The sequence below is a fragment of the Pinus tabuliformis genome, chromosome 2_2 (assembly GCF_031772625.1).
Source record: "Pinus tabuliformis cultivar Carrire ecotype Pingquan chromosome 2_2, CPIR1, whole genome shotgun sequence".
Lineage (NCBI taxonomy): Eukaryota > Viridiplantae > Streptophyta > Pinopsida > Pinales > Pinaceae > Pinus > Pinus tabuliformis.
Window position 1 is genome coordinate 8178202 of NC_142300.1, and position 10337 is coordinate 8188538.

Here is a 10337-nt window from a genome sequence, read left to right on the forward strand (position 1 = left end):
AGAGTGTAGTCGATAATGTTTTTATATGCTTAAAATGAGAAATTTAATAGCATCACAAATTCAATAATTGCACATTTATCCTTCAATAGATCATGTTTCATCCAAATGACATGCATGAGCATTTTTTTGAAACTAGGCATCTGAATTGTTGCATCATTTCAAAAATCCAGAAACAAACACTGATCATGATTAAAGACTAAAACTCACTTTCTAAGCAAGGTATCTGAATTAAGTTTGAAAATTCATTGTTAAAATATTAGACCTAGTACAAAAACTACAATCGCTGTACTTGAATAGGACAAAACAATCTTGCACATACATATATAAGATCCAAAGTCTAAACTGGAGTACAAAAGCCAAGAGCTATGTTCGATGCATGGATATTAATGATTAATATTGGATAAATATTGACATATGTGTATGTGTGTGTGTTATGAGCATGAGACTTCTAATATCGATCAAACTAAAAAAATAGAGAATATGAATAACCTATAAGAGCACATACCTATGAAAAAATGTTTGTAGGTATTTTGAATATGGATTGAGGACAATAAGCTACCTTCATTAAACATATACTAATTAACCTAGACTTAGTGTACCACTTGAAGTAAGAGAGCCGTGCAAATAGTGGAGGCTACAAGTCTCATAAATTGCCATAATTTGAATAGAACCTCAGAGAAATATTATGGCATTCAATGAATACTAGGATAAAGCATGAGACAATTTGATACATCATCCCATGAAGCATCAATATTAGTCTCAATATATACTAGTTGACAATGTTGGAATGGTTGCTATATTAATTTCTACTATCTTTATTGTAACTAATCTATATATTGGCTGCATTTTCTAATCTATGTTAGTCTAACAAAATTATAACATATATTAGTTGTCAATTCACAACAATTTGTGACTATGATGATAATTTACGTATACATGAGTATAATGTCCATGATGGGATGTATGAATTGTCCTCCACACATTTCCCATCAATGATTATAACCTTGAATGGGCTAGCACTGGTCTGTCATCACCATCTCAAAATGACCTGGCAGATGAAAATTTACCATGTCTGTCATCATCACTTCACGTTCTCATAGATGATCCCTTCTACATATTATATGCATGAATTTATGGCAGACCATCCCCTCTACCTAGCCTATGATTGATTGTGAGAATAGGTGAACAAAGTACAATTTATAAGTAGGGGATCTTGTCAACAAAGATCCATCAATTGTCCTTTATTCACTTGCTGTCACAATCAATCATAGGATAGGTAGAGGGGACGACCTTCCATAAATTTGTGCATATAATTTGTAGAAAGGGTCATTCATGAGATAGTGTGAAGTGATGATGACAAAAATTCTAAATTTTCATCTGCGAAGTGATTTTGAGATGATGAGATAGACTCGTGCTAGCCATTTTAAGGTTATAATCATTGACGAGCAATTTGGGGACGACAATTCATATGCCCCACCATGGAAATTACGAACATATGTACTTAAATTGTCATCAAAAATTGTTGTGATTAGGCATTGAAGCAAGAGTAGCTAGCACCTAAATTAGAAGTGTGGTAGTGTATGGTGGAGTGGGATGGGTATACAAATTAGTAGATGGTTGAATTATCATGGGCACAAATTGTGCAAAGGCTTAGTTTAACATGAGAATCTGATTATAGGATCTTGGTGTTCGTAACATAGTTAATTGGCTTATACTATGTATTTATCAAATATATGGTATTATATACCCTCCTTGTATCACAAAAACTATGTTTACACAATATGAAACAAAATTGCTCTAATTTTTTGCAATGTAAAAATCACAACTTTTTATTAGGATAGTCTAAAGTTACACGTACACATTCCACGAGGCATTCAACCTCTCAATAAAAAATGTGGTACTAATAAAAACAGGCTCTAAATAAACAAGTTCAATAATTTTTTTATGAACGTTCTTTCTCTTTTTTAAAATGCAATTGGCCAGGATGTCTTGATCTTGGCCCCCTTCAGTTGTTGTGGTTTCTAGTGTAATATGTATTGCTTCTGACCTAGTCCTACGACTACACTGCTGCAAGTGGGGTGAAGAATCAACTACAATAAGAAAGAAATGTTAAATTCATATTTATAGTTATTATTATTACAAATGTTTAAAGAGTAGTATAGTGTTCTTTACCTGCTTCGGTAGTGGAGGAAAACAAAATACTTTCAGATGGGGCCATATGTTCCTCCTCTTCTCTGGCCACATTATGTACATGCTCTGGTTTAGAAACAAGAAAGGTTATAAGTAATACACCATTTGAATTTAAATATTTTTAATTGTATTACATACTACAATTTTTTTATAACACATGAAATACCTCCAGTACTGAGCTGAACATCAGTCTCAAGATTAGGCACTCCACCGTCAGTAGGCTCATGTGTTGTATCTACATTGCTTGCCTGCTTTTTACAATCAAGCACATTACTTTATGGCAAAAAATAATAACCAATAGATTGTACAAGTAATGATTTATAATTTTTATTCGTAACTTTTATTTACTTGAGTGTTATGTTGGGTGCTGGAAGACTTTGAAGATGCCAAGCTTGTCCTCCATTCAACCATGAATTGATAGCCGTACTTGAAAGCAAGCTTTAGGTCTTCCTCCATGGGAGCCTCTTTGAATTGTGTCCCTTGCAATTTTGCATTAGAACATGAATTTTTCTTCTTCTGTGATATTAAATTAAAATTGTTAACAATTTATAATTTGGATGCAATTTTTTTTATTATATACTTATAATTTTTGTGGCCAGTTTCGAGTAACCACCCGGGCCAAGATGATGCTGCCCATGTTTGGCTATTCTAGCCCGTGTGGCTTTGGAAGTATCTGGGAGCCTATATTTAAAACATTGAAAAACTTAATTAGATGTCACAATGATGATAAAGCATCATAATTACATTATTAAACGTGCCTCATACCTTCCTGGTCTGGGTGGAGTCTTCCCTGCTTTTCAAGGTACCTTCTCTTGCGCATCTGCCATGAGTGCTCTCCACTCCATCTTTGGAATCGATGGAGGGAGCTCAGGTGACCTGGCCCTTTCCAATTGAGGCCTATACTGGTCTTACAAATATTTTAAATCTAGGCCTACCTTTGAGGTAACTGCAGATTTGTTGAAGGTTCCATCACTGAACAGGCAGACCATCATGTTAATAAGTTCCTCTTTTAACTTGGAACTTTGGGATTTCCAGTTTGTGCAAATGGTTGGCCCAAATATTTCCAAGGTTATGTCTTACCAACTCCTATAAAATACATCATTTCCTACAAAACGATATTATCATTAGTTTAAAATAATCACATGTTATACATTAATTTCATTTAGGTTGTACTTAATATTTAAAACACTTATTAAATACCTGGAAGTTTCTCTATTTTCATAGGGGCATTGTCATCGTTTACCAAAAACGTGATCAATAGTGATCTCATGCTAGTAACATGGGAAGATCTAGGAAAACTCATTTCAAATTGTGTAATTGTATCGTGCTCTGCATCCACAACATCATGTGTAGATCCTGAATTATGTTGTTCAGGGGGTGAAAATCATGCTGTGGGTGGTTGAAAAATTGTACTTGTCCCAATGATGGGTGGCTCACCCATAGGTGGAGCATTGACGCTGCTACCAATGTTGACCCGAACCATAGTCGTAGCATGAGGATTGAAATCCGCCAAAAACTCTGGTAAAAGAAAGAGATTTGTTTATAAAGGATGAATTAACTAAATCATAAACAAATAATTGGGATAATTAAATGAGTTTCTTACCCCATACCGAAGAACTTGTTGCAACAAGGTTCTGATTTTTCCTTTTATCTCATCTGTCTGAGGCTCAATTAGAACTAAACCTCTTCCTCATGAGCATATGTGGACTGATCTAACGCTGGTGCCTTCCCCTTATCACCTTGTTTATCAAATAAGTGTAATTTGCAGTTCATCCACAATTAATCATCATTATATTAATAATAAAACGACTATTGACATATGTCTAAATTTATATAGAAACTTCACGTAGTAAATGACAATCTTAACATACAATAGACATTGCTGACAAGTTGGGTAAAATTGAATACATACCGCCCCCATAATAGCAATAATTGTATTTATTTTATTCAAATTGTAATCAATGAGCAAATATTTCCCTACAACTATTGATTTAATGACACATACGAATACATAGTTTCCTTCACGTCCCTCGAATATGAAATTGGGTTTCTTATTTGTGTTGACAGGCCATGTACTATTTATAAACCCTGCAATATTCCCTGCCACTTTTGGCCTTTCATCAATATACATAGTTGCATCTTTATTTTCATCATTGTATTTTAGTTGTATATAATTTACGACCACTCCATATCTTCACATGCTTTTGGTATATTGGACTAGACGTACCCAATCATTGTAGTTGTAACAGGGTCTGACATACTCCATCAATTCAGTTAATTGTCCGTAGCATGCCTTTATTCCATCCATGGAAATAAGCCCCAAACCATGTAATGACGATGGGGCAATGTGGCATATCCTTTCATTGACAGAAAATTCAATGTTTATTTCAGGAAGATCCTTGGGTCTCCATTGTTTCACTAGATGTTTGTACCTCAAGGGCACCTCGATGTTATATATGCTCTCATTATCATAAGAACATGACCCCCCTTTAGCGAGAAAATTTTCCATGCATCTATGGAATTTTATTCTAATATTTTCACCTCTAGTTGATCTTCACCTACTAGACGACGTAGCAGATGTTTGGTCAATCTTGAATAAATCTTGTTTCACTACACTTGGAGGTCTAAACAATCTCATCATGAAACATATATCATGAACCATAGTTCTCTTGCTGTCATCATGTATGAAATGAAACTTTGTCCTAAACTGAGCGAGAAACTCAAAATGGAAACATAATTGGTGTTGCTCATATGGCTTAGCTGAATCAACATGCTCCTGTCTATTGGGAAATGTAACTAGTCTTCATAATTGTCTCATGACATGATGTAATTATTATATATTGATCAAAATAAGAAAGAAAATTGTAAAAATAAAATTTTATAAAGCATGGGTTTCATGCTTGAGTCTTTGGTTAATATGTCAGGCATCCATTGCATGCCTATAGGATTGTATTGAGTCAAAAGGTCATTTTCATTATGTAAAGACCCATTTGGGCACTTGTATTAAATAAATAAAATCATTTTGTATTTTGGAAAAATGTTTATAGTGCTCCGAAGAATAGGCCAACTAGCTAGCTGAAGTTGGCCTCCCATTAGGCTTAAAGAGCCCTTGGAAGGCTTTATAAAATATACATTCAACCTCCTTTGAGAGAAATCACGCATGCACTTCATTTTCGAGATATTCTGTAGATAAGAAGAAATGTGAAGTACAAAGTAAGGAGAGACGAGTCTATTTTATGAGTAATCTTCCGTAGAAGACATTGAAGGTTTGTAATGTGAAAAGTTCCTATTGAAAGTTGTAACTAGTATTGGTATGCATAATTGTATTTGTATCATGAAATGATGTATCTCTTATGTACTTATCAAAAGAAAAATCAAATTATTGTAAAATCAAATTTGTTTACTAAAGCATGGGTTTCATGCTTAAAGTTTTTGGTTCCTAGGTCTAAACACCCATTGAGTGCTCTAGGGTTTCAATCTCGAGTCAAAGTTTATGTCATGATGTAATAGACTCGATTGGGCACTTGTATCAATAAATAAAATATTATTTTGATGTTTAGAAAATTCTAGAAAGACCCCATGACAAAGTCGTCCATCTATGATAAAGTTGGCCTAGAGAGGCCCACTCTAGCCCTTGTGAAGACTATAAATAAGAGCACTTCAGCCTCCCCTAGTGACACACATCTTGGAATTTAATATATTATAAAAAAGAAGTGTGAGGAGGCCAGAAGACGAGAAATCATTGTAGCAAAGCAAAGGAGAATCTCAACAAAAGAAAGAACTCTGATCTCCTACTATTATTGGCCCACCCATGAGAGTTTATGTGATTCTTGGGTTACTACAGGCTCAAATTTTTGGAAGCCGAAGTTGCAGACCCAACTGATGAAGCCGAAATTTATAGAACTTACATTCTTGGCAAGGCAAACCTTGTTGAATCATTGGAGATCTTGTTTTTGTTCAAGGAAGATTGTTTGGTGGCTGTCTTGGCATGAAAAAGTTGATGATGATGATGATGTGGATGAAAAAGATGACCTGGCTAGGGTTTAAGAAGCATGTGCCATATTGGATTATATTATGTTGTTGGTGTATACCTGTAACTTCATCCTATGTATATATGAATATTTACTTGCTATCACTTTTGTCTTCTTGTAGATCTAATTTTCAACTTGTGTTCTCATAATGTTTGAATAATTTCTAGAGATAGTTATGCATGCTAATTTTACATGATAATGAGCAGATTGTGTTAACAAATTTGGAAAATATATGGAAGTTAGGTGGGAATATTTATGGCTATAATAAATATGTTGTAATAAGTAATTTTAGATATATTATATGTTGGGAATAATTCCCTAAGTGCTTGAAAATAAATTCCCTTGAAGTACACTCATTTGATATTTATTTTATTGGTTTCCCTATGTATCTAGTTGGATAGAAGTGACATATATATTACTATAAGTCATACTTTGATCCGGATTTAAACAGGAACGCAACAAATTATAGAGATAATCATAAACACAGATATGCAGCGGAAATGATACTTCATTTCATTAATGTAAAACATTGAAATATGCTTACAAACAGAAATGGAAATAAACCAGCTAGGGCGATGGTAGCTTATCTTTGAGAAGAGATGTGGCAGCTACATGCCTCTGAACTGCCTTACAATGAGGCTCAAGGGCCTTTTTTATTATTGAACAATAAGAGCAAACCCTAAACAACCAAAACCATAACCCGAGGAGATGTAACACCAAGCGTTTATGGGCCTCGTTGGGGTGAGTTGGACAACCAACTTCCTGAGGTCGTGACTTGGTCATATTATCTCTGTTTGACGCGCATGACAACCCGTTGGAAAGATCTCTCTGAGGACTACGACATAAAAGACAATTTTAGACATAAAATCGCTGGTGGTAGATTTCCGAAAAAACGTTGTTTAGGGCCTCAAAACGGCTCTGGAAGTTTAGGACCTAGAAAACTGCTAAAAATAGTAAATTGTGCTACAATTAAGGAAACTGAAAAACTAAAAGAAGCATTGGTGGGGGTCCAAGTGGAATTGGAGGGTGGCCACCAATATCCACCTGGATCATACTTTAGCTTCAACCATAAGGTTTAAATTTGATGATAAATAGATCTAGAAAATCTCAAGGTTGAGGTGAAATTTTTGAGTTTATATTTCAAGGTGACTTCTAAGAAATTCAAGAAAAAGTTAATATAAATCAATCCATGTCATAATGATGTATTAAAACACAATTAGGTGATACATCCCTTATGATAAAGCAATACAAATGCTTTTACATATTCATGCAAATGTATTCATATGTATGGTCCTCCATAATAAAAATGAATAATCAGGTCTCCTTCTATCTCTTTGTTGTGAGTGTTGATTTCTAACAATGGGATACAACATGGAGAAGGAAAAACAATAAGGTATAAACTATGAAGATACTTTTGCATCCAAAACTTAATTTATTTCCATTTTTTTTGTTTTCAAAGAAAATATTTAGGTGGTAATTCCACTAAATGGATTTTTTTAAAGACATGGATAGAGTTTATATGGATCAACCATAGTGTTTTATTACCAAAGGTAAAAAGTGTAGGTTTGCAAGTTAGTGAAAACATTATATGGATTAAAGTAAGACCCCAAACATGGTATAAGAAACTTGATCAATGCCTTAGGTCCAATAATTTGAAAAGGAGTAATTCAAATCCATACTCCTATACTAAATAAAAAATATTAAATCAATACCATGATTTGTCATGTTAATGACTCGATAAACATATGAATAGGTCACATATGAAAGATTGATAGAAGGGAGCAAAAATACTAACTCTTTTCATTAAACCATTATGTAAGGAAGAAACCACAACAAAATCATCTTCTTTAATGCACACGGGGGAAATTTATAGGCATGTTAATACATGAAAAAATATATAAACACATACTTTAGCACATTCTTAATGGATCCATGTTATAAATCACAAACAAAATCTACAAACTAGTTTGGGAAGAGAAAAAATCCATTCTTATGTAAGAATTTTCAGATGAGGAGGTTCCATTATCTAAGGAAAATATTGCCTAAGTATTTGGCGAGGTTTCACTAATAAAAACATGTTCGACTATGGAATCTGGCTTGGAATAATCAATAGTTTTCTTCATTTTAAAAGGTCTACAAGGCAAAGATTTCACTTGTTTCCCATCCCATTTCAATTAGGAGAAAGGGAGGTGACCCTGATGTTACTCAATCTAGTTATACCTTTCTAAGGAAAGTATTATAAACCACTTGTAGATATTTTATGTGTTTACCATCCCAACATCCATCCTTATGAGGTCAAGCCAATGGTGGTGAAGTTCCATGGGTCGCAGGTGTTACTGCATGCCAACTAGGTGTGTAAATAGGTATAACTGATCCCACCATGTAACGAAAGGTCCCCAGACAGTTAGAATCCATACTTGATAGAGACTCACTGTTCCAAGTTTGGTTAGACAGACTGAATAAATAGTTCATATCATCCAAAACTGTGTAGTAGGAGCTTCATTATAAGCTAACTCAAGGGAGGGGAAACATTGACAAATGAATAATGAAGTTCCTTATTGAGAAAAGCAAGTTGGTTATGCCCCTTCCTTATTAGATAACCCTTAGAACCCCAAAATCCCTTACTTTAGCCATGGGGTAAGGAATACGAAGTGCCCCAATTATAATTGAACTAGTCATATCTAAAATAGAGAATGATCGACCATGTTGCCGCTTTGCTTATTGAATGCCGTGAAAGGTTCTCGTCTCCTCCATATGGTTCAATAGGTTCAAAGGTTCAATCTACCAATGCAATGAGTCAATCTATTACTTGAGTACCTACATCCTAGCATTCACTCTCCAAAGGAAAAACTCTGCTGATGGCCATTCTTCACCCTTCGACCCACCATGGCTAGAACCTTTTACACCTCAAGTGAAAGTTAAATTTAAAGTTGATGTATATATGGCATTAGTGCCTGGTCATTTTCTTTACTTAGGTAATCCCGATCGCTCATGCGAGAAGGTGAGGGATTCTAATTTCCTTTCACTTTGGTTCCTATAGATAGAAGAATGATTGTGGCCCAAGCAAATAAACAAGGTGGGGAGAAAATCTATATTTCAGTGTTGAATTTGAGTGCTAATCCCTATTGATGGGAGTTAGCTTTGATACGTTTTGCATTGAGCAACAATGAGTTGACTAGAACCCTAAGACCTGTGCCAACATCTACACTTATAAAAAGACATTTATGCAAAAATTGGTAAATTTGCACTCACACTTACAAAGCCCTAGAAAAAAAATTGGATAATTTACACTTACATAAGACATTTTTGCAATCCAGGCTCTTCCTCATGTCCTGTCGTGATGGTGGAGGGTCTTCCTCTTGCAGCAACTTAGAGGTGGGTAGAGGCATGGGAGGGTTCAAGCTCATGTGAATATCGTTCAAATTCACACCAAAGAGGCGGAAAAATTGCATAGAAGATTCACAAAAGTTCAAATTCACCAGAGAGATTAGTGTTCGCTGCAAAGGCTCAATTTCATTGCAGAGAGGGCTCACCGTAGAGGTTCAAGTTCATTGCAGAGATGGTTCGCTGAAGAGGTTCAAGTTCATTGCAGAGAGGGTTCCCCACAAATTTATCAAATTCAAAGCAAAGATAATATGTGTTGTGTTAAATGGTTTGTGCCATTTGTTATTAAATGGTTTGTGTCATTTGTAATTAAATGGTTTGTGTTATTTATTTATTTTGTATTTTTTATTTGTTTTTTGTGTGTTTTTTATTTATTTATTTAGTTTGTTATTTTGTTGTATTTTCATTTTTTTTTTTTTTCGATATTTTTTGTTTGTTTATTTGTTATTTTGTTGTATTTTCAATTTGTTTTCGATTTTTTTTATTTTGTTTGTTTGTTTGTTTTTGTTTTTTTTAATTTTTTTTTTTTTTTGGGATTTTTTAAAGTGTTTCACCAAGTACCCAAATGATCAAAAAAATAATCTTGAAGTGTAATTTGGAGACTCCCTCCAATGTGTGCTAAAGCGATATTAATCCTCAAGATTTAGTGACCACACCTTTTTCTAAAGATTCTAATTTTGAATATAATTCCCTATAGAGATGCATCAAAGAAATATGTTGGAAATAGGGAAT